The 18926-nt window shown below is 37.3% G+C and overlaps 1 protein-coding gene and 1 long non-coding RNA gene across 2 annotated transcripts in view; one reads left to right on the forward strand and one right to left on the reverse strand.

Annotated features, from left to right (window-relative positions):
* LOC132670902 (uncharacterized) overlaps positions 1-18926 on the reverse strand; it is a 500514-nt gene that overhangs the window by 53473 nt on the left and 428115 nt on the right. The gene's annotated exons all lie outside the window — the stretch shown is intronic.
* Positions 634-7793, forward strand: LOC144617075 (uncharacterized). The gene is made up of 4 exons (XR_013557093.2): positions 634-904; positions 4449-4668; positions 7349-7412; positions 7514-7793. It is a non-coding gene; the product is annotated as an uncharacterized LOC144617075 (long non-coding RNA).

Genomic DNA, 18926 nt, shown 5'->3' on the forward strand with positions numbered 1-18926 from the left:
TTTTCATATTCCCTACATTTCAGATGTCCTGACCTTCACAGTTGAAGTGAAAAATCAGGCTTCCCAACAAAGACTAGTTTGCAATCCTGGAAGAACATTGTTTTAAAAACCACTTAATGTAGTTACTTTTCCGAGAATTCTTAATTTGTTGTCGTTGTTGTTCTAAGTCTGTGAAGTCATCACGGAGCAGAACTCTCAAATGCAAAGCTTTTTAAACATAATGCTTTATTGGCTACAGAAGAGCTAAGATACACTAATTTTCTAGCTATTAGGAAAACAAATCTCAATCTCTCTTTCTCCATCCCCCTTCTCTCTCATACACAGCCTTCCTACAGATTCTTCTTCAGTGTTATGCTTCTGTATTTTGTCCCTTGAATGAGATGAGTACCGTACCCTTTGTTTTGCTCAGAAAGGAGGAACCATGTATTTGGTCAGCACTCAACAAATAATAAGTCATGATGACAAGTACTGAATCCAATTTGAAACTGTAGGGGGATATTTAAGTGGCCCCAAATGTCTGCGTTCTAGGAGTTAATTCCATTTGTGGGAGAGCTGCAATTCCAGATTTTTATGTTCACAAAATAATTCAAATTATTGTCTTCTATTTTTAACTTCTGGATGGGCCGAAGAGATTTTCACACGGAAGATTACAGCCATGGCTTTCACCAAGCTGAAAAACAAGCTTTAATGTGATGATCCACACAAGACCAAACCTGATGAGAAAATGTAGGGTGTTGCTATGGCAATTCCATTCGTTGGAACTTTTCTCTGTTGGCTTCACTCTGTCATTACATTCTAAAAAGAATCGTATGAAAAGGTGTGGTGGCTGTGAAGACAAACGTGAGGCCGAGAAGATGGAGCTTTCTCATCTGTCCTTCCCCAAAAGAGAGAATATCGTCACATTGTAATGCCACCCTAATGTAGTCAGAGGGTTGGCTTAGGAGGTGTCATTCTGAGATTTCACTGAAACCCTGGGGTGTATTTCTTTTTCGCTTAGGTGTCACATTGGCAAGGCCAAGGTTATGAGCAAAATTACAAGGTGAAGGATGCTCAGATTAAACTGAAAGAGGAAACAGAAGCCTTGGCTTCTGAAAGAATGAAGATCTGTTTTGTTGTTAGGTCGTGGTGGTTGTATTGTTTCTTTATTATTATTATTTTTAGTTTTTAGCAGAGGTTTGATATGTTAAAATGTCATTTAAATCCAAGCATCGACAGTGAATGAATCCGTGCGATATCTCTGATGGAGAGGGAGATTTATTAATTCACCTGATGTCATTTCTTTCCAGATAGACCTTCTTTTCAGGGGTTATAATCAATCCAACTGTTTACAACAACAACCTCAGAATCTCATTACAGGCATTGTCTCCAGCACTTTTTTTCTGATTAATTATCACTTAAACTCTTCACAAACAACCCTCTGAGGTAGATTTATTATCAACTCCATTTTGCACATGAAGAAAAGGAGATTTAGAGCGAAAATGTAATGGCTTAGGTCAACCATCTAGAAAAAAGGACATCAAGAATTTGAATGCAGAACCAAGATCTTATGTGGTATTAAACTGAACGAACTGTGCCACAATCTGATGGGGGAGGGGATTCCTAGGCAATTTACTAATGAGTAGGAAAAACTGAATTTTTACATTACTGTGAAAACATCCTTTTCCAAGGTAGAAAATACAACCAATCAAGTAAGGCTAAGGAGGTGATGTGTCATGTGATGTATCTTGTGCCTTAAAAATTCACTTTGCAGTTTTAATTCAACAGTAATAATTTATGGAGATTTTACCATATGCCGTTAGCACCAAAAGACTTCTAAGACACCAGTTCCTGCCTCTGAAGAATTTATCAGTTACTGGGAGAACACAGTCAACAAATAAAGTAGGGGTTTAGAAGTGAACCAATTAGAAGTGAACGTAGTGTATTTACCTGTAAGACAGAAGATATGAACTAGTGGCACAATGGCTGGTAAGACCCTCAGACATGTTTAATTTGACCCACCCAATGTGGTTTTGAACATTTTATTCAATGACCACATTTAAAAATTGAGAGATTTCACACAAAATTTGAATTTTCTCTTTAAAAAATCCAAATATCTGTGAACACAGAATTCATATTCCTAGTTGGCAATAATTGGCTGGAGCTCATAGAAAGTGTCTGCTTTAAGAGTGGTCTGCAGTCTCTAGTTTTTAATATTCCCCACCCCTACTCTCTCCCTGACACTGAAGTTCAGTGACAACTGTCATTCATCATAAAGCTTGTACCTTGTCTTTCTTATGTCTGTTTATATATGCTGCTTACCTGGCCTGTATAAACTTTTGAGGTGGTGACTTTTGCTGTAAGGACACCAAAAGGTATTTGAAATACATATGAGTAATAGTTAATAACAAAAAGAACACCATTCAGGTGGTCTTTTTTATGTGCTTTTGTGATGTTCTATGGATGTACTTGAATAGCTAGAGATGAGAACTGGGATATGAATTGAAGTTGCCACTACTACTGAGTTTTTTCAGAGGTATGATTTATTGCAAAACTATTTTCATGTATCTAATCTGGAGAGGATGTAGGTCATTAAGGTGCCCAGGTATGGGGGTGCCTGGGTGGCTGAGTTGGTTGAGCATCCAACTGTTGATTTGGGCTCAGGTCACCGTCATGCGGTTTGGGGGTTCGAGCCCTGTGAGCTCTGTGCTCACAGTTCGGAGCCTGTTTGAGATTCTCTCTCTCTCTCTCTCTCTCTGCCCCTCCCTTGCTCATTCTCTCTCTCTCTCTCTCTCTCTCTCTCTCTCAAAATAAAATAAATAAAACTTAAAAAAAAAAGATGCCCAGGTGTGGGTGTGATGTATAAACATTTCAGATAAGCAGGCACAATTTATGTGCAAAGAAGATTCCAGTTGGAGAGTCAGATTAAGTAGATGAAAGATGGAATAGAGAGCTAGAATGAGTAAGAGAGAGAGAGAGAGAGAGAGAGAGAGAGAGAGAGGTATGGATGGGGGGAGAGATTTTAAAAGTTGTGAGATTATAGCTCCTCAAGTCCTTAAGCATTGCCTAAAGCCTTGGCCCTTTCCACCATTCATCCAGTAGCTTCTGATAAAATGGACTATGAGGTTTTTTTTTTTTCTCTTGCTTTTATCTCTGCTTGGAATGACTTCTTTCTCTGCAAATCTTTAATCCATCTGATATTCTCTTACTCTTACATTTTAACACCTGGTTCAAGAGGCTCATATTCTACTAAGCATTTTTGTTGCCCTTTAGAGAAAAATAATGTATTCCTTTACACTACAAATACCTTGTATATGCTTCATTTATTAGACTTAACTACATCCCATTGAAATTATGTATTTATATGCCTGTCTTCCCCAGCAGACTTTGAATTTTTGGGAAGGTGCCATGTTTTACTTATCTTTGTATCTCTATCTCCCAGCATGGTATAATAAATATTTGTTGAATAAGTAAATAAATACATTCTCAAAAGGGAGCCAGATTAATGTATTTCACTACAATTTTCTTGACCTACTGACTAATCACATAATCTTAAGAAGCCAACATTTCACTCAAAATGACTACTTTACATATGTAATTATTAATCCAATTGATAAAAATTGTGATAACATTCTGAAGTCGTGTGTATGTGGTTTGTGTATACACCCATATCTATATATATGTATCTATAATTAGTTGAATGTGTTCTTCATCAGGGGTACTAAAGTAGACACTCTGGAGAGCATCTGAGTGAAATTTATTTACATAACTAAATAAGCATTTAATTTCATTATAAAATTTACCAAATACACCTCCTCTATCCAGTCACCCACCAAAGTTACCATGTTCTTTTGAAAGATATCATCATTAAAATATTAACTAAAAAAAGGAAAAACAATTGTTAAGTCCTATCTATAACACTTGGCATATATATTTTTTGACTTTATTGAAATACAATTAAAAAAATGCACATAAGTTTACAGCTCAACTGAACACACTAGTTGTATAAGTAGCTCCCCGGTCAAAAATACATTACCACCAGCTCTCCAAAGCCCCTTATTTCTTCTTTTGTCCATAGATCTCTTGTGAAATTAACCACATTCCAGACTTCTCAAAGCATAGATAAGCTTTTGCCTGTATTTTTAAAGTTTTTTTTTTTAATGTTTATTTTATTTTTGAGAGAGAGAGACAGAGCACAAGTGGGGGAGTGGCAGAGAGGGAAGTAGACACAGAATCTAAAGCAGGCTCTAGGCTCTGAGCTGTCAGCACAGAACTCAGTGCGGGGCTGAACCCACAAGCCGTGAGATCACGACCTGAGCTGAAGTCGGACGCTTAACTGATTAAGCCACCCAGGTGCCCCAGCTTTTGTCTGTTTTTAATAATTGGAATGTTTGCTACATTTAAAACTTACTGCTTACACAATGCATGCATTATGACTACATAAAAAAAAGCATCTACTCTTAATTCTGCAGAGTTACAAAGGTGGAGAAGACATAATCTTGAGATTCCAGAAGCTTATCTCGTGGAGGAGGTAACACATAACCAAATACCTATGGACACAGTAGATGGTAAATAAGCTCTGAGTGACAGCAGAGTCTTAAAAAAGGAATCTCTCATCTGGCTTCATACAAAGTGTGGAATCACTACTGAGGTTCTGAAAAACGCATGATTTTAACAATACATTTCTTTCAGGTTGGTGGAAAGAAAGCTATTTACATCTCCATTATTGTGATAAGTTTATCTCATGGATAGATGTAGATCTCTGTAATCTTCTCTCTGATAGAAGCCTCTTAGATCATATTAAAGACGGGTTCAAGGAGAAAAGCTGGCAATGGGCAGGATGGCAAAACACCCTCGGGTTTTTCTTTGGAGGAACTACCATGGTAATTGGTGACCAGAAAAATGCATCATGGCTGAGTTTTAAAACTACCCTTTCATATGGATGAGAAGTTATACAATGCTAGAAGAATGCTGCTAGGGAGTAATTTTCTGTGGGATTGCCTGGTGTTGAGCTTGCACGTAAAAAGTCTTCTAGGTTACAGAGATAATAAGCAAGGTGGGTCGATAGTCTCTGAGAGGCAGAATAGCCATTGGGGACTAGGAGTGTAAACTCATGAATATGATACACTATTTTTCAGAAATGCCTTCTTTATGCTTCGATGAAAAAGTAATGCCTTTTGTCAAATCCTCTTTCTTGGAAACAGAGGGGTCCCCACTCTATTAAACAGTTGTCTGCCTTAGAATCAGTTTAATCTCCTAAATTAAAGTATCTCATCACCCAGAGCCTTACACAGTACTTTGGGCTGGGTCTCATTAGGCAATGCTTTCCTTTACGGGTTACTTGCTTCAATAGTTTGCCATTCCTGTCTTTACTCTGGTATCAGCTCAGGAAGCCATTTGTTTATCTTTCCTCTCACTGTAACCAAAACAATTCCCTTAACAAAAATTCTCTTCTCAAGAAACTCTAACTAGTATTGGAGAAAAACTGCTCTCTCACATAAAGTAGAATGTTCAGAGGCCATACTATTATTGCATAATGTTCCAAGAACAGTAGAATTTGGCCATAACTGTGCATTTATTTTGGTTTCAAAAAATCAACAGGCTGAATCCCGTCAAAACTCCAAAGGACTCAGGTTCCCAGAGTCATGGTAGAGAAGAAGTCTGGTCAGGATGGGAACAGGGCCTTAGGATGAGCGTCCCCAGGGCATAATAAGAAAAGAACCATATGCAGTTGAGCTCAAGCACTCAAGTAACATAATATGACGACATTAACTTAATGGCACAAAGTGAACAAACCTCTTCTCCCTTGAGTCTTGGAAATGGATGTTCCCTCAGCATATAAGAGAAAGTGCTTCCTCTGTGCCTTTTTGGATAGTCTGTCCCAGGACTGCCTTAGGGAGGATTGCTTTCTCTAAGCCCCAAGTCATATAAACACTAGTTCTTAGGTTCATTTGAAGGATGTGTTAAAAATAAAGTTACTTTGCGGTATAGTCTCAATTATGGAAAAACAAAAACTATATATTTATATAGTTTTAGAGAAAGGAACACACACACACACACACACACACACACACACACACACACACACACACTAAAGAAAGAAAGAAAATACATCCAGGGATTCTTCTTTCTTGTTTGAGTGTATCAACATGAATTTTATTCTTTTTTTAAAATGTTTATTTATTTTTGAGAGAGATGAGTGCAAGGCCAAGGGCAGGTGCAGAGAGAGAGGGGGACAGAGGATCCGAAGTGGGCTCTGCACTGACAGCAGAGAGCCTGATGCAGGGACTGCACTCATGAACCACGAGATCATGACCTGAGACAAAGTTGGAAGCTTAACAATTGAGCACCCAGGTGTCCCAACATGAAGTTTTTTCTTAAATCCATCTATAATTTTCCAATTTTATACATCAATATTACTTCTACAAACTGAAGTGAAACCAAAACTGTTATTAAAAAAATATGAACCAATGAGTTATTAGAGATTTTAATTTGAACTCTGGGGAATGATCAGTAGTTGTGGACCTGTCTAGGCTCACAGCAACATTATTAAAATAGGTCAAGATTGGGGTGTTCCAGAAAGGCAGGGAGAGGTGAGAGAATCCTTGCTCTGTACACTTCCTCTGCTGTACAAAATGTAGCAACTGAGTTAACTTAAATCTAGATATTGACTCATGTGTTTCTTATTTGTCTTTCATCTCCTTGAGATAAACTTGTAGCCCTAGTAAAGATCTAGTACTAATCAATGCATATTCATTAATAAACGATTGAAGGAATGGATGAATTGAAAGCATAAATGAATGACTGAATTTCCCAACAACCCCTGGTGAGGTTTTCTAAATGTTCTACACTCTGTCCTCCAACAACTGCAGATTCTAAATTCACAATTTGATTTAGAAAAATGCAGAGTTGGTGTTTCTTGATATCTTTGATTTCTTTAATTCCTTCTCAGAAGTACATATTATCTGTTCTTAGTTTCTATTACATCTACCTAAAACAGAAGTTTCTGGTAAAGTATACAGTAACTTTCACTGTAGGAAAATGTGCACTATTTGAGAGTATAGATTAGATGACAGCAATTACACTTGGGAAAATTTATTTATAAAATCAAATCAGTCTGTCTTATGAATCAAAATAGTCATGGTCAGTGCAGATGGAAAAAGAAATTGTATCATATATCTTGGACCAAGAGCCAATGATGTAATGATATAAAAATTAGTTTTTTAATAAGATACTGTATTAGTGTTTTACATATACAATTAAATTATGAGATCTTCAAGGAGTAGGTGAATTACTAAAAATAATATAAAAATCTACATAATATTAGGTAATTGAGATAGAATAATACAGAGTCATTCACTTTCTTTTTCAGAGTTGTTCACTTTTCAAAATTTATTTATCCATTATCCAATTGTAGTAGAAGAAAGCATCATCAGGTATGTATTAGTATTTCAGGAATAAAACAACACCAGGAAGAAGTAATTTGAGCAGCAGAACAATATTTTATGAGGATGTCTCCTTGTCTCCTTTTTTTCAGAAAGTGTTCCTGGTACTGATCTGATTTTCCAAGGAATCTATGACTCAAAACTAGATCAGGATGCCTGCTTTCAAGTTCATCAGATTTCTGGTTGCTCAGTCATCAAGGTCCTGTTAAGGTGTCAGGGACGTCACTTACCACTTATGAATGCAAACCAACCGATTGTGTTCCTTATCTGCTGAGTAGTACTTACAAGAGGGGTAGATTTTGAGACTGATTTTCCTGAGAAAGTTGATATTTTCATAGAAATTGAATAAATTCCATTCATCTACAGTGAAAAGTTGGTTTCTACTCATTACTAAAATTCCCGTGGAAAACAAAAGGAGGAATGGATGGTGAAGTCACAGGTACCTTTTACTTTCTCTTAATTGTACATTTGCCCTACAAAGACCTTTATTAGTAATCTGTTCTTCAGGATTTATCACAAAATCTCCTGCTTCTGTAGGAAGGGGATTTTCTCAATTCCTGGACTATTTATGTGATAAATGAGCATGAACCTCTCCGTGACATGTCTATTATCGAATTGAACTGTTATTTAAATCTTGCATTGCCATTTAATTTCTCATTTATGTATGTTTTATCTCTGCAACTGAATTGTAAGGTTTGGGAAGGTCATAGAACATATATCCTATTTTCTATTCTGCCCACGTGTCTTTCATAGTCTTTGGTAGGTACTCAATAAATATTGATGGATAGGATAAGATTCAGCTGAAAATACCAAACCTGGGCCTTGCCTGTCAGCTCTCGGTTCAGTTCTATGACTTGCAAATTTAATTTTGAGTGAGTACAAAGTACTCACTTACTCTGCAAAATAAAAAACTGTGCATATTTGAAAAGAATCTATCTTCTGCTGGTGACATCAAAATTCTAGATTTTCTTTCTCTCTGAAAGGCCCAAATAATTTGCACATTTCTACTACATTAATTTAAAAGAACTGTAATTTTAAAGCAACATTTCAAATACACATACCCTGCAAATATGTTTTATAATAGGACATCTCTGCTTAGTTAGGATGGGTTTTACACTACAGGGAATTAGTGAATTTTACATGAGAATTATGAACCCATCAGTGTTAAGTACCAACAGCCTCCTAATTTGAATTAATATTCAATAAAAATTACATCCAGAAGACAGATGAAAATTTTTAATTAGTTTGTTTGCATTATATGGGTAAAAGCTAAAGGTAAAACCAAATAGTATTAGGGCAGGGCTGAGTCTTCCGTTTACCGAAGAAAAAATAGTCTGTTTCAAATAAATAGTCAATTTGCTAAATGCTTACTTTATGTCCAACTGGCAAATTACCTTAACAATTAGGTATTTTCTTACTAATGTAGAGGAGCATTCAGGCAAGAAGTTTCAAGTACAACATACCAATATAGCATTGTGCCATAGTTCTGTAAGGCAGCTGCCATACTGTATCAGGTGAGGCATTTAATCCCAGCAGACAGGAAAAAAATATACTGTGTCCAATCAAAGAGTGATAAATTTGTTCTTACAGTATCACTTTAACATTTTCAAGCCAAATAATATTATGCAATCAAAGATACCAAATTGGCGTAAACCATTCATTTACAGGAACTGAAATAGGAAACTAGAATTAGAGACTTGAAAAACAGAAACTTTATACTTAACAGCCTTAAATATGCCTTTTCCTTCTCTTTCTCTGCAACAAAAAAGCTTTACAACAGCATCCTACCTTAGTGGTATCAAAACAGAGGGCAAGGGGATGGGCAAGGGGGTGCTAATAGTTGCTTAAGCAATAAAAAAATTCACGATCCTGTATTGTGGTTTAAAAAAATGACTGTCCATATTTATGCTGATGAAATGCTGAAAGGCCTAACTTTTGGATGTTTTTTAGACTATGCAGTTTTTCCATATTTTTAAATAAAAAATACGGGGAATCAGCAAAATTATGGAGTGTATTACAGTGCCCATTACGTACTTCCAGGATTTGATTTAGAGAAAAATTAAAGCCAAGTGGCTTTGATAAAACAGAAATTTAACTCAGAATGAATGGCCATTTTATGCTTTTTTTTTTTTAAATGATGAGCTTTTGAAAAGCTCTGTTTTAAAAGAGATATATTTTCTATTTAAATGTGCAAAAAAGATACTAGGAAAATGGCAAAGCTTTGGAAATAAGACAACAGAATCCCCATATATTGCCTTTGTTTTGTCATTTTGTTTGTAAGCCACTATTCATTTAGATTTAAAGGCTGAAATACTGCCCAATAATCTTTCAGCTTCAGATTCCTCCTCCTAATTGCTATACATATACTGACATCTACCTTTTACTGTAATTTAGCTATTTTCTTTTGTTCTTTGCTATCTTAAAAAAAGAAAAATTATTTTAAAATTATTTTTTCTTTCTGTAGGCATAAAAAGTTTTCAGTTCCTGTACTATTCTGGAAAAAAAATGAATCAAAATGATAGCCTAGATTAGAAATAATTATTTAAATTGCCTCAGTTTCAGGAAATTGAAAAAGACAAAGCATATTTTCATTTAATACTATCTCATTTTAAACAAGCTCCTTTAGGAATCTTGGCTACAACCTGCCTGACCAATGTCCACTAGATGACACTGTTGTATAAGCACAATGAGAGGACATAGCTTCGACAATAACTAATTTATCATATATATATATATATATATATATACACACACATATATATATATATTTAGATATTGTCAGTGTCTCTTTTTCAAGATGAAGCTGGCTTAGCATTTTTAATTGGATGTGGCTGATAATTACAACTTCATATAATTTAAAGTAAAGCTACCTTCAAAGGTTAAAACGTAGGGAAAAAAGAAACATCTATTTCATAGCATGCATTTTTGCAATAAAATCTTTCAAAACCTGTATATTTCACAGTTAAAATAGACTATATTATGAATTGTAAATTGTGCCATTTTAAATCGAGTGACAATGATTGGACTGACAACGTTGGTTTTCAAGTAGTGTTTTGTCGGTAATCTCTCTTTCTCTCTCTCCCTTCCTTCGTGTCTTTTCAATTCTCTTTTTCTTCCCTTCTTGATTCTGGACTGGGAGCCATTCCAGTGCGGTGCCAAAGTCAGGGGAAGAATCAATAGTCTTAAGCTAACAGCCACTATGCCACATTGTTGCCAAGCCAGGAAACTTCAGCCTCAGGAAAAAAAACAAAAAAACAAAAAACAAAAAAACCCCACAATCTTGATGCACTTGTGTAGACAGAGCCATTGAAGGAAACTGACTGCCTGGAATTGTACACGTATTTCAGGACATAGAGGTTTTCCTGTAAAAACCACTCTTTGAAGATAAAATGTAGATGATCGAGATTTTCCCTGATATTAGGATTCCTTTGTAATAACTTATTCTTATAGTGATGCTCAAAATCAGTGTGACATTAAGTTTATTTTCTGTGGCTTTAATTTAATAAGAATGTTGAAGTAGAAAGCATCCATGCTCTCTACTCTACATCACATATACTAATCTCATGCTCTTTACCTGAAAATCTCAGAGGAGGGGCCAGGCCTAAAAGGAAATTACTCCAAGTGTGAGTGGTGATAGAAGTGTTTTATGGTATGTCTCAGAGGGAAGCAACAGACATGTCACGTTGTTTGTTTGGTTTTTTTTTTCCCTTGTTTTAAGCCAGGAATGCTGGAGCTAGGAAAGCAGAGTGAGAGCTGCCCTGCCCTTCTGTGAAAAGGCCACAACCCGCTGTAGTACCTGAACTCAGCAAAACAGGCTACATACCTTGAGTTCTGAGTTTTCACTAGACTATGTTTTGCCAACATGATCTGTGAACAAAAATACCAGAGTACGCCATTACATCTCTGACAAGGTATAGAAAAGGGACCTGCACACTAAAATTTGTTTGCAAACACACGGCCATCATGCTTAAACACCTGAACATCCTCTCAATGTGTGGACAGTGGGAATTTCGATCAGGTGAACCTCACACATACTTCATTTCCTTTTCTTCCTCTTTTTTCACTTCTCCGATTCACTTCTCTTCTATGATTTCTTTCTTGCTTTTTTTCTCCTTCTGCTTACTCCAAAAGGAAAACTGTTCCCTCTAACCTTAACTGAAAACTATAATATTACAGATAGAGGGACTTTTATAAAACCAGCTCTTCCACCATAGGCACATTATATAATCACAGCCAGCCTCAGATTTGCCCCCACAAAATTCTGCATAGGTTATTGAGAAGACCAAATGAGATTATAATATTTGCGAACTACATGGCAAATTTTGACAGAGAGGAGGTGTGCTGACCTATAGAAAGCTTCCTTAAAAAACAAAGTGCTTTCAGGGGAAGTGGATGTTAAGGAAAGAATCCAATTCAGTGGTAGACTATAAAGTCATGTTGCTTCAAGTCTAGATAGAAAGCAAGGATGTAGAGACAGGTGTGGAAGAAACTAGAAAGTATCATCAAGCTGGGGAGAAGAGGATCTGGAAATGGTGTTACAGGAAAACAGAACAAAGAAGGGGTAATGCTATGACAAAAGGCATTACCATTTTTTGAGTACATGTTGGATACTAAGGCACATTTCTCATTTAATTCTCACAAAACTCTTATCAAGAGTTTTTATTAGCACCTAGTTTTTTCTAGTGGTGGCAACAGAGGCTCATAGACTTCAAGTGTCAAGTCTAAGGTACTCTTGGCTCCTAAATGGTAAAGCCTGTGAAATTTCCAAAGTACCTTACACTGCCATCAGACCACCCCACTCTACCAACACTTTACAGAGAGAGCAGACGGGACTCCAATTTCCACCTTCCTGCAATCCCATACTGATAAATGTGGCATTCGGAAATTTTATATGAACATTCATAATGCATTTTCCTCCAGGAATAAGGCTTGTGATGCTGGGTAGTTATTCAACCTTTTAAATCAAAAGCTTATTTATTTTCAAATGTAGCTGATCTACATGTTCAGAACCTGTATTCTGTAGTAGCACAAGGCAGTCTATAGAAAATTATCCTTTATTAATTAAAATGAGAAATTTAAAAGTATACGACTCTTTAATACTTTTACTACTTTCTACCACTTTAACCACAATGGAGAGAATTCATGTCTCTAATCCTCACCCCATGGATAGATTTAAGATATGTGAAAGTGAAGGTGAGGGATGGACTTCTCAAAATATGTAGGGGATGCTGCAGTACCCATCACCACACATGGCTAATTGCAAGCCATTTGTTAGGTGGGTGACCTTGTGATGGAAAATGAAGGCACGTTTTGGCAGACATATATTCCATGAGACTCAGAAGTTCAATTAAATACACAGATACAATAAATTTAGTTCCCATAATAATGCAATGTCCCTTTTGAGATCTGAGATGTCCCGGCTTGGCCTTTCCCCCTTTCCTAGCCTGCATGAACATGTCTGAAATATGAACTCTGGATTTCTTACCATTGAATTACTGTAACACATTTAGCAAAAGGCAACATGAATTCAGTAGTTGTTTATAAAACTGAACATATTGTCCTCCTCTTCCCCACACATATATCTTGGTGCCAAATGTTAGATCTTAAATGTGTCCACCAGCTTAGTGTACAAGGCTTGGAGATAGGACAAGTATTTTCATTAAGACTTCCTCCATTCTGTGGCTCTTACAGCAATGCCCTGCCATATTCTTTCCTCTTATGATAGACCTGTGCAGTGGTGATGATTGCACCAGTGGCTTGGATTCATCATTTATTCTCAGTCCACTGTTCACTATCATTGCACATGAGAGGAAAGCTAATTGATACTTGCTAGTTAAATTTTTTTCTATCTCCAGCCAAATATCTTTGGTAATGCATCTCGTGCCTCCAGTTTCCAGCCTCCACTAACATTTTCCATTCATTCTGCTGTATCCTTCCTTCTGACATTACCTATAGTCTATGATCATTTACTTTTCTGATTAAAATTTTCACTTATCTCCCTATCTAGGGAGGCCCAACAAAATGTTGGGAATTTAAAATAATAAGGATAGCTATGTAATCCTAAAAGATGTGGCTCTGTTCCCACTTGCCTATTATTTTCTGACTAGGTTACCTAAAGACTTAAAAATTATAATTTAGTATATGTGACAGGATCTCTGGGCTGCTGAACGTAGAGGTGAGATGTTGTCCAGGACATAGAAAGGGTTTAACTACAGTTGCTCCATTGTAAATGTGGGCTTTTAACTACCTTCTGTATTGAACAAGGCATTTCCTAGGACTGGATTCCATGCTTTTGCCTTTGGTTAAGAAACAATGCTCTGTGTTTACAGAGAGACTTTTCTAGGGCCAATTATATCCTAGGACATTAAATAGGTTCTTCCATCTCTTTGTTCAGAATGACATTATTCCATGATCTTTGCAGTCAGAGAATTCAGATTTTACGTGAAAGAGAAATTATTTTCAGCAAAATGCTACCGATTTTAAAGCAGCACAAGTGTCCAAATGAGTAAGTAATCCTACTTAAATACAGAGAGATGAGCATGGACCGGTCTTTGCCTCCAGAACACATGGTGACGTGCTTTTTTAAAAAGTTAAAACATTTTAGAAACTAAAGCTTTATCTTGCTCTTTCATACACATATTGCTAATTTCTTGGTAATGTGTCTAATTTGAACAGGAAGGAAATGATTAAGTAGCTTTTTATCAATTATCAGAAGATGTATACGACTATAAATTGCTCTTATTAAACTAGCAAGACAAGGTCAAGTGTTGACAGCTTGAATTCACAACCCAGAGACCAAGACACAAGTTGAGATCAAGAGTCAGATGCTCAACCAACTGAGCCACACAGGCAATCCTGGTGGTAGACCTTCTGGTCCAAAAGAAGTAACCCCTTGATATTTCCTAGTCCTTCCCTTAATAATTATTTCTAATTAATCCATTATATATTTCGCTTATTTTTCTGTTTTATTGTTTGTCTCTCTCATTAACATGTAACCTCCATGGGTGCAGAGATTTTAGTTTATGTTGTTCATCAGTGTTATTTCCTGTAAAAATGTGCCAGGTACATAGTAGGTATACGATAAATATTTGTAACATGAAAGACTGGATGAGATGCTAAGATTCTTTTCTATTTCCAAGTTCTCAGAAACTATAAAAAAATGTAGTAATCCTATACATTAATAAAAAGGTTACTGATTTTATTAAATAACATGCAAATCTTACACAGAAAAGGAATCTTTAACTATCCTTGCTGGACTTCTTTGATTTAACTTTTGAGCATTTGGGCATCAACAGTGCCATTGCACTCTAGTTCCCAGATTTAAGGTATAAAGAAAAATATCAATTGCTAAAAAAAAAAAAAAAAGAAGAAAAGAAAAGAAAACAAAAGAGCATTTACTTTGTTTCTTTCCTGACTATTCAGATTTCGTGTAAAAAGAAAATGGAGACCCTTTTGTCTACTCCACAAACATTTACTGAGCACTCACTCTCTGTCAGGCACTTGGTAAGCACTGGGAGGAAAATCTGTCCTGGAAGAATTCAGTTACACACGAGAGATACAGACACTATTAAGCCTCTTTATATGTTCTTTTCTCAGAGCTCAGAATGGAAATGACATGTGCATTTAGATGTAGTTGTGTTACGAAGCTCTGCTCCTTCAAAAGGCTTGCTAGCACGTTGGTAGGCTGATGAAATAAGCGGTGGCTGAAATATCTTCACAGACTTTAACTGATTACCTATAATATGCCAAACACTGCAAAGATTTAAGGGTATCTTCAAACTCTGGGAAAGGATGCAGACTTGTAAACAGATCATTGTAACGGTGTACGGGCACCTATCCACAAGTTGCAGTGGAAGTGGAATGGAAACAGAGGTCCACTCTGATTCAGAGAGTGGGGTCAGGGACAGCATCCTAGTCAGGATCCTAACAAGAAACCACAGGCACCCTCAGATTGAATAATTATAGAAAAGGCTTTTAAAGTAACTTTTTACTGAAAGGTGAGTAACGGTAGGGAAACAAGATAGGGCAATATGCAAGAGGTCATTATACTCCCAGCCTTCATGGAGTAGGGGGAGATAGAAATTCCTGTGTCCTGGAATTGAAAGAGTTGATTGGAAAAAATCTGCTTAACAGGAGTTGTGGTCTTCAGTTCAGGGATGAAGCCAGCCCTCGCCAACCCCAGCAAGGAAGCTGAGGAGATTAAACCCTCACCTCACTCTCCTCCTTTCCTCTGATCTTCTGCTCGTACTCATACTGGCTGATCCCAAGCAGAAGGCAAAGAGCAAATGAGTCCATTGATGATGTCGATACAGGTTAGTTTTCTGAGCCAGAGATCAAAAAGGAGAAGAACCATAAGTCAATGTAGGGTGAACAAAAAATAGCCAGTGGAGAAGGTTTGGATCATAGGACACACTTGAGCTGGGGCTTGAAGGCTGACGAGGAGTTCATTAGCTAGATTAACTGGGTCACTCTGGAGAAGGAATGATGTTTGAAGAGTGTCTTACTGGTGGTGGTGTGGGGACGGGGGTCTATGAAGATTGGAAAATGCAAACTTTGTGTTATTTGGGGAGGATATTCCTTGAATATACTTTTTACTGCCATGAGCTATAGCAAAGAAACTTAACAGAGTCAAAGAGGGTCTTCAAAATTTTGGAACTAAAACCTTTAACTAAAACTAAATACCAGCAGAAGCACTTCTCTGATCTTGAGATTTTAGGAGACTACTTGAATACCTTTAGTCATATCTAGGGTGGGGCTGATAGCTGGAAATAATGTTATTTTTATTGTATGATATGAAATCATGAAGTGATGGATGGACACTTAGACATGTGGTCAACAGAAGTCAACAACAGATGGTCAAAAAAACAAACACACAAAAGGCTTCCATCTCAAATTATTTCAGAATATGGTGGATTGTACCTCTCTTGACTAAGAAACTGTTTCTTCATTATACAATTAGCTTGATTCTTTTAGTTCTGATTCTTATGCATGTAGCATTACCATAAAGAGTGGATTTGTGAATATCGTACCCTAGCTTACTTTGGGCAACACAGTGATTTTCAAACCTTAAAAAAATGAATTCTTACACAGAACTTCAATATATAAATGAGGTAAGAGTTAGAGTTCCCTAGCAGTTTAAATCTTCATTGTTCAGCAGAAAATATTTTATTACTTGTCCCAAATCCTGTAGCACTATCGTGGACCCTTGAGTTTCCTAGAGCAATAGTTTTAGAATCACTGACCTCAAGTTTAGGAAATTATATACAGAGGATGAACTGATGGTTGCCAGAGGGGTGGGGATGGGGGGATGGGCAAAATGGATTCAGGGGAGTGGAGGGTACAAGCTTCCAATTATGGACTGAATAAACCAAGGAGATGAAAGTTAAAGCATATGGAATATAGTCAATGGTAATGTGAGAGCATTGTAAGGTAGCAGATGGTAGCTACAGTTGTGGTGAACATAGCACAACACAGAGAGTTGTTGACTCACTATGCTGTACACCCAAATCTAATGTAACATTGTGCATCAACTAGAGTTCAACAACAAAATTTTTCAAAGGAATACAAAGAATATGTAATTACAAGAAGTGATATGACATCCAGGGTTCAAATCTCAGTTTTGAATTAAATTTCCCTCTGGGAAAGCAGGGACACTTTTTGAGGGCAACAGAAATGTTTGTATTGACTTCCCTGCCGCCCTAGCCCCCAGAGGACTGATTCACAAGGTGACTCTGGGCAAGTCACTAAACCTCTTCCTGCTTTAGAATTCTTTTCTGTAAAATGGGGTTGTTAATGGTGACCACGTCCCTCCTTCATCACAGAGATGCTGTGAAGATTAATGAGGTGGTTGTTACTAAAGTCTTTAAAAGATCCTTTGAAGAAAGGCTGTAGATAAGACAAAAAAAACCCACAATATATTTTATTCGATCTTACCCAGTAAATGCTCTGAGAGAGTCCAGAAACAAATACCTAAAACTCTAAGTGGATAGTGTCAGTTCCAATTTACTTCTTTGCTTGGACTGAGGTGGTGCTATTAACACCAACCAGGGATATATACTACTGCTTCCCTGTGCCTGGATGTGCTAAAAGAAGCTGCAGAGATGAGAGCAATGAAGTTAGGAGGCATGTCTAGGCATCTGGGAACTAGTGAGATGAGGTGGAACAGGTGAAGTGGGGAGGGCAGAGGAAAAAAAAAACACTAGCAGGAGCTATCTGAGCACTGCTGGGAAGCAGAGCCATTGACGTATGTGTAAACCAAGAAGGAGCTGGTCACACTATACCAACAGGCTCTGGAAGAATGGCAGTGGTCCCACCCAGGGTGCTGTGAGGGAAGGAAGGCATCCTGATCCCATTTCACAGACGTTGAAACTAGCCAGGGAGGCTCTCTGACCCAGGTGCTTGTGTATCCTGAGCTTTAGCTATCTCACCTACACTGACCTTCATCAGTATGCACAGACAGGATTGTTTTCAGGAGAGGACAACACCATTGTGGCAGTCCCTGATGATGCACCCTCTTCTTTCCACATCCCAGCCTCGAGGTTGGGTTTCCTTTACTTCCAGCCTGAAATATTTCAGTGGCGTTCTAAGTACAGCAGCCTTTGCCTCCCATGTCTTCCTTTCTTCAGCTTCAAACTGGTGCTGGAAAATCATCCTAAAGCAAATCTGACCTCACCTACCTCTGCTCAGAAGCATTTCATCATGCTTCAACATGCATGTCAGCCTTTTTTGTGTGGTTTTCAAGGCCCTTCATTATCTGAACCCAACTTGCATCCAGCCCCGAATCTTACCACATCGCTCCACTCTGAACAGCTGTTTCTCGGTACTTTCAGAATTCAATCCACATTCTTCTATTTCAATGCCTTCTCACCTACCAATGTAAATTGCCCTTTCATTTTGGATGTATAAGGAACCAGTGATTATCTTTCAAACCCTAATACAGCTGGCTTTCTAGAGATTCTTCTCAGACTTCCTGGCCCTCTTCTCCTTTAACCTCCCCCACCATACTGCTTCCATAGCAGTCTGTCACTGTATTTTCATTTGGGACACTCACTTTGGGGTCCAAAGTCCTGAGTTCATGATTAGCCCTCATCTATTGTGACTTGGGACAAGTAAGTTAATTTCTTTGAGTCTCAATTTCTTAAACTGTATGTGGAAATAAAATACTTTTAAATGAAATAAAGTATGTAAAAGCCCTCAGTACTGTCCCTGGCACAGAGGAGATACTCGACAAGCACTTACTGAGTACGTGAATGAATGAAGAAAGAAAATAAATTGATGGATTCTGTAATGATACAGCATTCTGACTGTTTTCTGGGAAAAATGGAATCCTTCATTCTTGCTTTTCAGATACAGAAGGAAAAAACATTCTAACAAGGTGTCTCTTACAAGATCAGTGCCAGTCTGCAAGTTGAATGACAGGCCTGTGAAACTTAGAAGTTGCGCACAGGAGGAGCCACATGGTTTGAGTGTCCCTGTCCTCTCTCTCCTGTGATGATGCAACTTTCT

The sequence above is a fragment of the Panthera onca genome, chromosome C1, assembly GCF_046562875.1.
Source record: "Panthera onca isolate mPanOnc1 chromosome C1, mPanOnc1 haplotype 2, whole genome shotgun sequence".
Classification (NCBI taxonomy): Eukaryota; Metazoa; Chordata; class Mammalia; order Carnivora; family Felidae; genus Panthera; species Panthera onca.